The 10,487-nt window shown below is 36.7% G+C and overlaps 1 long non-coding RNA gene across 1 annotated transcript; it reads right to left on the reverse strand.

Annotated features, from left to right (window-relative positions):
• Positions 1–5,894: 5,894 nt before the first annotated feature.
• LOC148915632 (uncharacterized) lies at positions 5,895–8,408 on the reverse strand. The gene is made up of 2 exons (XR_016122169.1): positions 6,471–8,408; positions 5,895–6,119 (listed from the first exon to the last, which is right to left on the reverse strand). It is a non-coding gene; the product is annotated as an uncharacterized LOC148915632 (long non-coding RNA).
• Between the last annotated feature and the right edge of the window lie 2,079 nt (positions 8,409–10,487).

Here is a 10,487-nt window from a genome sequence, read left to right on the forward strand (position 1 = left end):
TGGCGTGTGTGTGGAAATCCTTGTGTTTTCGTTGCGTGGCGTTGATAAACATCTCTTTAGATCACAATCTTTGTGGGATCGTCCCTTGCTTACTTACTATACTATCATTTGATTTGTGTACTTGCAAGGTTTCAATATTGTTGTTAAAAATTGCCAACATTAACCATATATTTAATCTATTTAATTTATTTAATTGTGAAATTACAATTTTTCCCTTGGGAATAGGGTCACTTCAGTCACTTTTTGTTCAGGAAAGAATTTTGGGAATTGAGCTACACCGTTGCGTCGGGCTTGTTGAAGCGAGTTCATAGACGCGCGGCACGCTCAATTTCGAGTTGTAAGAACTCAAAAAGGTTTGAAAATTAAAAGGGTATATTGGGAAATTAAAAAAGTGTTAAAAATATAGAAACAAAACTGGTTTTGAGCAGAAGGTGCGCGTAGACCCCCTACCAGCCCTCTCTCTCTATCTCTCTCCCGATACCTCTCTTTCTCTGCGAACGAGATGAGGGCGACGACTTGGTGGAGATCGGCAGCGTCTAGTGAAGCTAAGGCACGAGGCCGGTCAAGAATTGACAGCCGGAGTCAGCGATCACATCCGGGTTGGAGCCTAGTCTTGATAGCCGCGATAGAGGCGTTGTAGCTCGATAAAGGGTCGGATTTTTCGAAACTTTCAGTCACTGTTTCCGGCGATGATTTCTACAAATCCAAGCATCAGTCTTCATCCTCTCCTTGTGCTCTAGCTATTGGTATATGTATTATGGATGGAGTTTGAGTTTGGGAAATTGATTCTTAACCCTTAAATTGTCTGACTTTTTGATATGATTTTTGGGTAGTTCCGGCTCGTTTTTGGCTGGGAATCAAGACAAAAAATTCCCCCAATCGAGATGGATCTTTTGGAATAGGTATTGACTGGCGTTTGGAGATTTTCGACCTTGAATTTACTCAAGCCACCCACACGTTGTCGGGCGTGGGCCACTCTGTGGCGGCAGTTGTGTCGTAGAATTCTTCCCATTTCGTACCAAGCACGACGGTATGCTCGGATTCGAATTCAGTTATCGTTTGATAGTTGAACGGTTTAAGCCTATTAGGCGATATCTGGGTTAGATATGTTCTGACCGCTGGATTGACTCCATTTCCAAGTATGTTGTTCTCTGCACCTCCAAGATCATGTAGGAACTGGTTGATCGAGAATCGAAGTCCCGGATACTTTGAATCAATGATTTTAGAGTTAAGTACTAAGTTGACATCCGATCGTGCGATTGTAAGTGATTCGACCACTCGATCGAGATTAAACTTTTAAGACGAGTTACATAGACTTGGTTGGACTTACAGGAACATTCGGATTGGGAATCAGAGGTTGTGAGCTTTGTGGGCCCAATTGGTCCAATTCCGCGATCGACGTCAAATAGACCGTTGGATTGTGATGAGACTTCTAGGATGAGTTTAATTTTTGGTTGTGGACCAATAGGAATTGTCATGTAACAAATTGAGGTCGTGGGGACTACCCAGTTGACTTAGATAGTGGGCTATGTTAGCTTGGTTGAGGCCATTTAGTAGTTGTAACTGTAATTGGATGGTTGTTTTAAAATGGTATTATGCTTTAAAAGTCTTATTAAATGTTTATGAATTATTGCAATTGCTTTTACTTTCGAAGCATATTATATTATGTTTAATTGTGTGGAGTTGAGAATGACTTGGTTAACTGGGTTATGGCTTAATTAAGGAATTAATTAAATGCCTAATTATATGTCTATATATAAATATATGCTCGGTGGCTTGAAATCGATGAATTATGGATACCAGTTTACTCAATAGTATGTAGTACATATTTAAATATAGTTTAGAACAATTTTGATAGATTATGCATGGTCAAATTCAATTAAGGAATGATGTAATTGCTCTCGTTTTAAGAAGAGGTTTTTGGTTATCTATTTAAGAACTTATTTTGGAAAGTTGAGAAAATATTTGGTAAAAGGATTTGTGGAATAAGAGGAATTTTATGATAAGTTTCAAAAAATAGTTTTCAAACCACCACAGGAGTACTCCCCAGTTGCCTTTGGAACAACTTAGCCATTTATGATAATGCTCCACGAGTCTCAGGGACGCCCAAATCGTGTGGTGCGAGGATATGCGTTCTCAGGATGACTACGTGTCCTCCGAGTTTTGGGAGGATATGCATTCTCGGGCTGACTATGTGTCCCCCGAGTTTCACGTGGTCAATGTTATTTTAATAATTTTCTCGTTTTCCTACTTATCTGTAATGAGCTATTATATATATATATATATATATATATTTGTATATGCACATATGTGATGGGTGGAAGATTATTCTGAAATCAATATCGTTTGCTTGAGTTTCAGCGGATTGATTAGAATTTGAAGCTTTTGGTTTTGGGAAAGTATGAAGGAATATTTAATTCATGTGCTTACATATGGGTTCAAATAGTTTTCGTGTCGAAAGAACTACGTGTGGCTTGATCCCTCGGTAAGGGTACGTAGGTAACCTAGGTGCAACCGCAAAATAAACGGTTGAGTTATGCTTTGGAAATTGTGTCTATTTGTAAAGTAAGAAACTAATTTGTAGATTACATTGATATTGCCCTGGTAAGGTTGAATTTGAGGCTGGAGGCCCATCTGGTAAAGTGTGTGCGTTAGCATTGTGCACGCTGAAGTTGGGAGATATTAAATTGTGATTTTTACAGGTGAAAATAATTTGGTAAATGTTCAATTTTCAAGGGAGACTTTGTCGGTTTTCTTATAGAAGTCAAACCTAAAGCAGTTTTTGGATTAGGGCAAGCAGGGGGTATTTTGGACAATTGTGGAAATACCTGCCAGGTGTTGGTCACACACAGGGTTCAACACAGATTCCAAAGTGGAATTTGGGTTGGGTCCTATTAATGATGCTCTTGTTGTGTATGGTACCCCAATTGAGGATGCTAATCTGGTGTATCACACGCTCCGTGGTCTTCCTAATAATTTAGAACCTTTCATCTACTCGATTGAGGTTCAAACCGATCCAATCCTTCCTGATGAATTGCATATTCTTCTTTTGAGTAAGGAGATATCTCTTCTTCAAAGGCGTAAACAACCTCAGATTGAATCGATTTATGTTTTTCACAAGACTTCACCTCAAGGCTTTGTTGCGTCATCTTCTTCCTCTGATCATCGTGGTGGTGCTTTCTCTTGTCATCGTGACGTTTCTTTTCGTGGTGAACATCATGGTCGTGACAGTGACATTTAATACTATACCAATTCTAGTCTTTGTGGTGGTTCATGTCTTTCTCCTGGTCATGGTAGTTTCTCTATTCCACTACTTCCCACACCGTTGCCTTTTGAACACCTTGTCCTTCTTTATAGCGTTCCTTGCCAAATATGCAATAAACTTGGTCATCAAGCCCTTGACTGTTATCAACGCATGAACAACAAGGTTGCATTCTGCCATCACAACTTCAAGCTATGCATGCCTATTCTAGTTATTCTCCTATTCCAACTTCTTGGATTGGTGATTATGGTGCCAATAACCATGTCACTTCTGATCTCTCTGCTCTGAACAATCTTGCGCCTTACTCTGGCTTCGACAATCTCTATGTTGGTGATGGTACAAGTTTGCTTATCTCTAATATTGGCTCTATTATGTTGTCCAATGTTATAGCCTCTGATTATGTGCTTTGAAATGTTCTCTATGTGCCTACTATTTCTCAAAACCTTCTCTCTGTATATTGGTTTGTCTGCGATTATAACTGTGTTTTGATTTTTACTTCGACTGGTTTTCTGGTTAAGGATTCTACTATGGAGAGGATACTCTATCAATATCCAATTAAAAATGGCCTTTATTTGTTTGAGGCTTGTTCCACTACTACCCCTATTGCTTGTTTGGCTATTAAGGCTCTTCTTGCCTTATGACACTCTAGACTTGGTCATCCCTATATTCCTATCATGACTAAACTAGTTTCTACTCAACAAGTACAATTTTCTGATTCTGTATCTACTTTTCAATGTACTACTTGTCCTCTAGGCAAGAGTTTTAGGCTCCTATTTAGTTCTTCCTCTCACACTGCACCTCCTCTAGACAAGTATTTGATACACACAAATGTGTGGAGGCCCTATCCTACATCTTTTGTTCTAGGATATCGTTACTATGTTCTCTTTCTTGATGATTGTACTAAGTTTAGCTGGTTGTATCCCTTGAAATCAAAGGCTAGAGTCTTTGGAGTGTTTTGCACCTTTAAGGCTCGTATTGAAAAGTTACTTTCTCACAACATTAAAGTTTTACGATCTGATTCTAGTGGTGAATATTAAGTACTGCTGTTCAATATTTTTTTGCTAAATAAGGCATTTCTCATCACCTGGTTTGCCCTCATACCCCTCATCAAAATGGCATTGCTAAGAAGAAACATCGACATCTTGGGGAGCACCTTATTAGCTCAGTCTAGTATTCTCTATTGTTTTTGGACTGAAGTTTTTACCACCGGTGTGTACTTGATCAATATACTTCCCTCTGTTAATGCCTCTAAATTCCCTTGGGAACTTGTTTTCCAATCTTTTCCTCATTACACATTTTTAAAACCTTTTGGTTGTCTTTGTTTTCCTTAACTCAAACCCTATACTGCCTCTAAGCTTGATTCTAGGAGTGTTCCTTGTATATTCCTTGGTTACAGTCCCTCACACAAGGGCTATAAATGCTTTGATACAACTACCTACAAAATCCAAATTTCTTGCCATGTCTAGTTTCATGAGACTACCTATCCCTTTCTTGACCACCTCAACTTATTGTTTTCTTCCTTCCCTTATTCCTCAGTTCCATCCCTTACCTTTTTACCTTCCACTTCCAGCTTTGTTTTCCTCAATTCCTTTGCCTTTCCAACCCCAGCTATCTAATTCCCCAACCCCTTTCTCGCCTTCACCTCCACCAAACTTCGCTTAAGTTCCATCCCAGTCTTTGCAGGCTCTTCCTTCTCATCTTATGGTCACACGTTCCAAAAATGGTATTTCTAAGCCTAAGGTTCTCAATGCCACTAAACACCCTTTTCCTTATGCATTAGATCCTATTTCTACAATACATTCCTTACCTACTACTTACAAATAGGCCAACAATTCCCTTATTGGCAGCAAGCCATGCAATCTGAAATGGATGCTCTTATCAAGATTAATACTTAGACTTTAGTTCCTTTTCAACCTGAGTACAATATAGTAGGGTGCAAGTGGGTGTTTCGTGTTAAGTACAATCCTGATGGCTCTGTTGATTGATATAAAGCAAGGCTCGTTATAAAAAGGTTTCATCAGCAAGCAGGGTTGGATTATTTTGATATGTTAAGTCTAGTGGCTAAGCCAGTCACCATTCATCTTGTTTTGGCTTTAATGCATTTTTTTCATGGTTATCTTAAGGAATCTGTGTATATGCAACAACCCCCTGGGTTTATTGATTCCTCCTTTCCTGCTTATGTCTACAAGCTAAATCGCTCTCTCTCTCTCTCTCTCTCTCTCTCTCTCTCTCTCTCTCTCTATGGTTTAAAACAGGCTCTAAGGGCTTGGTATGAGGAGTTATTTCATAACTTGCTTGGCTTAGGTTTTGTCTCTTCTGCATATGATCCCTCCATGTTTATCAAGGCTTCATCATCTCTTACTGTGGTTCTTGTTTATGTTGATGACATCATTATCATCGGTAGCTTTGTCTTTGATTGTTATGCACTTATTTCTCATCTCGACAAATTATTTCATGTTAAGGATCTTGGTTCATTGAACTATTTTTTAGGATAGTAAGCTCACCGTTCCGCTACTTCTATGTTTTTTTCTCAAACCAACCCGATTAGAAAATAAGGAATATTCCCGAATCATGGTGTGAGTCATACCATAGTCATAAGAATAAAATCCTACAATCATAATATGATGAGAAATAGAACCATAAATAATACAAATTTACTTAACAACACAAAATCAGAGTCACAGTAGCCGTAGTTAAATATACACTAAGATTTTTATCAAACGGTTGACTACTTACAATTATTAATTACACAAATCAACAACAAAAGCCCAGCAGCTTAGTTGAAACCCGCTTCCTCAAACTTCTTCTTAAATCCTGCTCCCATTACCGCAATATATTCAAGTCATGCTCCAATCACCTGAATATATTCCACATTGTTTTTACTCAGATAAATCTAAAGCCTTCTCCCACCCCTTAGATATACCTTAAACTACACACAGACCCAACACAACTGTATTTATGATGCATATGTAATGCAGTGCAAACATTATTTATCTGTGTGGAATAATAATACAAATAATAACAATAATATTTCAGGCTTAATCACATGAATAATAATATTCACCCAACGTCAAATACTATCCATGGAGAAACATCAATAATAATATTCACCAAGTAAAGCAACAATAATATTCATATTTATAGTATTATATAAGCACCCATATTAAAAGTAACATGGCATTATTATCGGGAAGTCAGGAAACCCTACCTCATGTCCAGCTAGCTTAACCTTGTGCGGGTTCGTCCTCGAATGTACGCAAGTAGAACACCTAATTAAGATAATTTACTGATTAAAATTCACTGGAAATAAGGAAACATGTTTGAGTGTCCTACTAGCACACATAGACCTAAAGCCCCATAATACGCTTGACAAGTTGTTCGACCCGATCGCTACTGTCTTAACCTCACGTCCAAGCAAGCATAGAACCAAGCGTCAAGGAAAAACCAATTTATTCCCCTCCTATAATTGTTCTACTCTTTGGGATGTTTAAAATCAGGTGGTTCGGCTCTATACTCGTAAAGAAAATTTAAAACAAAAACTTCAATTTTACTAAACATTTAGGTTGGAACGCATTAACTTTGAAAATTCACTAAATATTGAGTTTAAATAAAAATAACATAAAAATTTTCAGATCACAATTAGACTTAGATAAATTAAAAATGTCAAAATTTGATGGAAATTAGGGTTAAGGAAGCATGTCAAAATAGAAACCAAAACAGATTAGGCTGTAGAATGTTCTTTTTTTAAAGTTTGTACACTTTATTTTGAAAACTCACCAAAATTTCAATTTACAACCAAATTGGATAAAACATTCCATATTTGAAGAAAATACGTGAAAGTAAAACATACTAAAATTTCATGAAAATCCAAGTTCATGAAGTTTTCAAACACGTATTCAAAACAGGCCATGCGATAGAATCAGAACAATTCCAACAGCATAGTCTCCACTTTGAAATTTCACAACAAAAAAAAAAAAAAAAATCAGTTTAAATTCAAATGGCACAAAACCAACTTTGAAATAACCCTTAAGATATCAATTTTGATGTAACAAAATCCCAGAATGAAATTGGTACAAAATCACATCTAAATAATCTAGAACTTCACAGAAACACACTTTGAAAGAGATATATGTTATTGAGGCATTCTAACCGACACTTGATTTACAACTAGCACTCAAAGAGATAATATGAAGATGAGCTTCATACCTTCAAAGAATCATTTACTTGAGATCATAGTGACTAATTTGATCAATGGAATGAAAAGTAACAAGCTATTTGAGAGAAAGTACACATCTATAATAAGAAATTCAATATAATCAATGAACAAGTTTTGTTCATACCAATTATAATAGACAGAATTTCAAACAATTTTGATGAAGGAACCAAAGTAATTTGAGTATAGGAAATCACAGAAACATATTGAAACCAAGCATACTACTGTGAAATCAGGAAATGGTAAACTTACTGTGATCATACCAATTTTTCGGAGTCTGTACAAGTCAGATTGAGATGAAATTGAATCATGTCATAGGAATCACGTAAATGAACAACTTTTATGAAGGAAGTTTTCTCATTTGAGCTTTCTATATTTGAGTTCTCGGCTGCTCCAAGGAAGTGACGAATTTTAGATTTTGAAGAGGAACAAAAGAAGAATGAGGATGAAAATACTGTGAATGATGAAGAGAGTGATGATACAATGAATGATGAGGAAAACAATAAATTCATGATTGAAGAGTCTTAGGCGTCTTAGGCTAGTTGAGTCATCAATTTAGAAGAGAGTGATGATACAATGAATGGGGAGGAAGAGAATAAATTCATGGTCAATTTAGAATAGGTGACTCATCCTTTCATAAATGGTGGATTTGAATGCTTGAGGCAAGGGGGGAAGAATGGGAGGAGGGTGGGTTGATGTCCTCCACGTTTCAGATTCTCATTTTTCTTTTTCTTTTTCTTTTTCTTTTTCTTTTTGCCGCCTATAAGGGTATTTTGGTCATTTTGGCCCAAAATTCAGAAATGATTTCCTACGTATTCGTTGAGTCGACTACTAATGTACTACCTAAGAATCATAATGGTCTCACCTCAATTTCTTAAATGTCCTTCGAAAAATTCACAAAATGTTACGTAAGGGCATTTTTGTCAAACTTGAAATTAAACACACTTAATCCAATAATCTCAGTCCAAAATCACTTGATAAAATACGCATATTTATTCTTCACCATAATATTATTATCATTATTGTTTTTCACTAAAATATGAAAGTCCACTTTTAATTTTTTTTCGAGTTATTACAATGATCTTTTGCTCAAGCATGATATGGTTGGTGCCAAGCCGTGTATTGGTTTTGTTAAATTGGATCACAGTGAGGACCTTCTTCCTGATCCCACCTTTTATCCGTCCATTGTGGGTGTATTACAGTGTATTACTTGGACTCGGCCAGACATATCTTTCATTGTGGGGCAACTTTGTCAGTTTATGCATTCTCCTCACCTCCCTCATTTCAAGCTACCAAGCTTTTATTATGATATCTTAAAGGTACCATTGATCAAAGGTTGCTTTTTAAGCCTAGCACACCTACTCTTCAAGCATTTTGTGATGCTGACTGGGCTAGTGGCCCATTTGATCGTCGCTCTACCAGTGGCTTTTGCGTTTTCTTTGGTCATAACTTGATCTCCTGGTCCTCTAAGAAGCATCCTATTGTTGCCCGTAACTCCACTCAAGGATTAAAATATCGGCCGTGTAGATAATATCGGGCCTCCAATTTACAGATATTTCGAGGGATATATCGTTATCGTTTTGGGTATCGGGAAAAAATCAACAAAAATGACAGATATAGACATTGAAACACATAATTTTGGTGTAAAACTTTCATAGATGTTATGTACATTGTCAATGAATGTATTGAACAAATAAAACTCAAAATTTACTAATAATAATATATATATATATATATATATGATGAAATATAAGTGGTATGTAATACGCGTTAATGAAAAGTTTGAAAATAAAAAGTTGATTAGAATGAATAAACCATGCATAAATCCATAGTTTATTTGAACATTGGATTACAATTTAGATGAGTGTCCAACTACATAAATGAAGAGCTCCTATGAGGTTCAAACAATGTGGAACAACCATCTAGATTCGAACAATAATCATACCAAGTCATGTAACCCGAGTAGTTTGTAAGCCATGTTTGAACATGGTGCACATATGTCTCTCTTGAGCTCCCTACTGTCATCTCATATACGGGATAGTTATAATTAACCCAACTAGTAGGTCCATAATCTGTTTTATCATCTTGAGCTCCATATCTAGTTCCACTATAATCAGACATGACATAACCATAGCCATCATAAGATTCATTTGAGTTAGTACTAGGTCCATATTCTTTTGATGCATAGTCTATATTCTTTTGATGCATACTCCAAAACATCTTTTGAATTGAATATTGCCAAAAGCCTTCACACATATATCTAATCACTGCACATATACCTCCAAAAAATCTTTTCAGTTTCAATTTGCTTCAAAACTTTTGAATTTTTTTGGGTTTTGTTATGGGTATCAGAAAATATCGGGAATATCGGCAAAATATCGGGGATATCGCACTTATCGGGGATATATCGTCGATATCGGGGAAGATATGACCTTACCCCCCAATATCGGTGTCGACAATTCAAAATATCGATATATCGGTGTATCGGCCGATATTTCAATCCTTGACTCCACCGAAGTCGAATATCGTTCTCTTGCTCACACGTCTGCTGAACTCATCTAGCTTTGCCAATTATTTCGTGACTTGCACTTTTATCTTCATATGAAACCACTAATGTGGTGTGATAATCAAAGTGCTCTTGCCTTGGCTTGGAATCCTGTGTTTCATCCTTGCACAAAGCATGTCAAACTGGATTATCACTTATTTCGCGAGTTGGTTACTAGTAATGCTATTGTGGTTCGTCATATTTCCACTCATGCTCAGCCTTCTGCTCCTCTAGCTCTTGAGCGATCCAAACCATTGGATCATAGGCCCAACTGTCATACACATGGACAAACTCAGTTACAAATAGCACGTGATAGTTGCAACTAAATAGGCTTGGATTAGCTTAATTAGTTAGGCTTGTTAGAATGAATCTTTTTAGTTATTGTTTATGCTTCTGATCATTGGCTATATAAAAGCCTTTCATGTAATGATTAATTCATAATGAGAAAACTCAGTTTTACAATATAT

This window comes from Prunus mume, linkage group LG7, assembly GCF_029339155.1.
Source record: "Prunus mume cultivar Tortuosa linkage group LG7, ASM2933915v1, whole genome shotgun sequence".
Lineage (NCBI taxonomy): Eukaryota > Viridiplantae > Streptophyta > Magnoliopsida > Rosales > Rosaceae > Prunus > Prunus mume.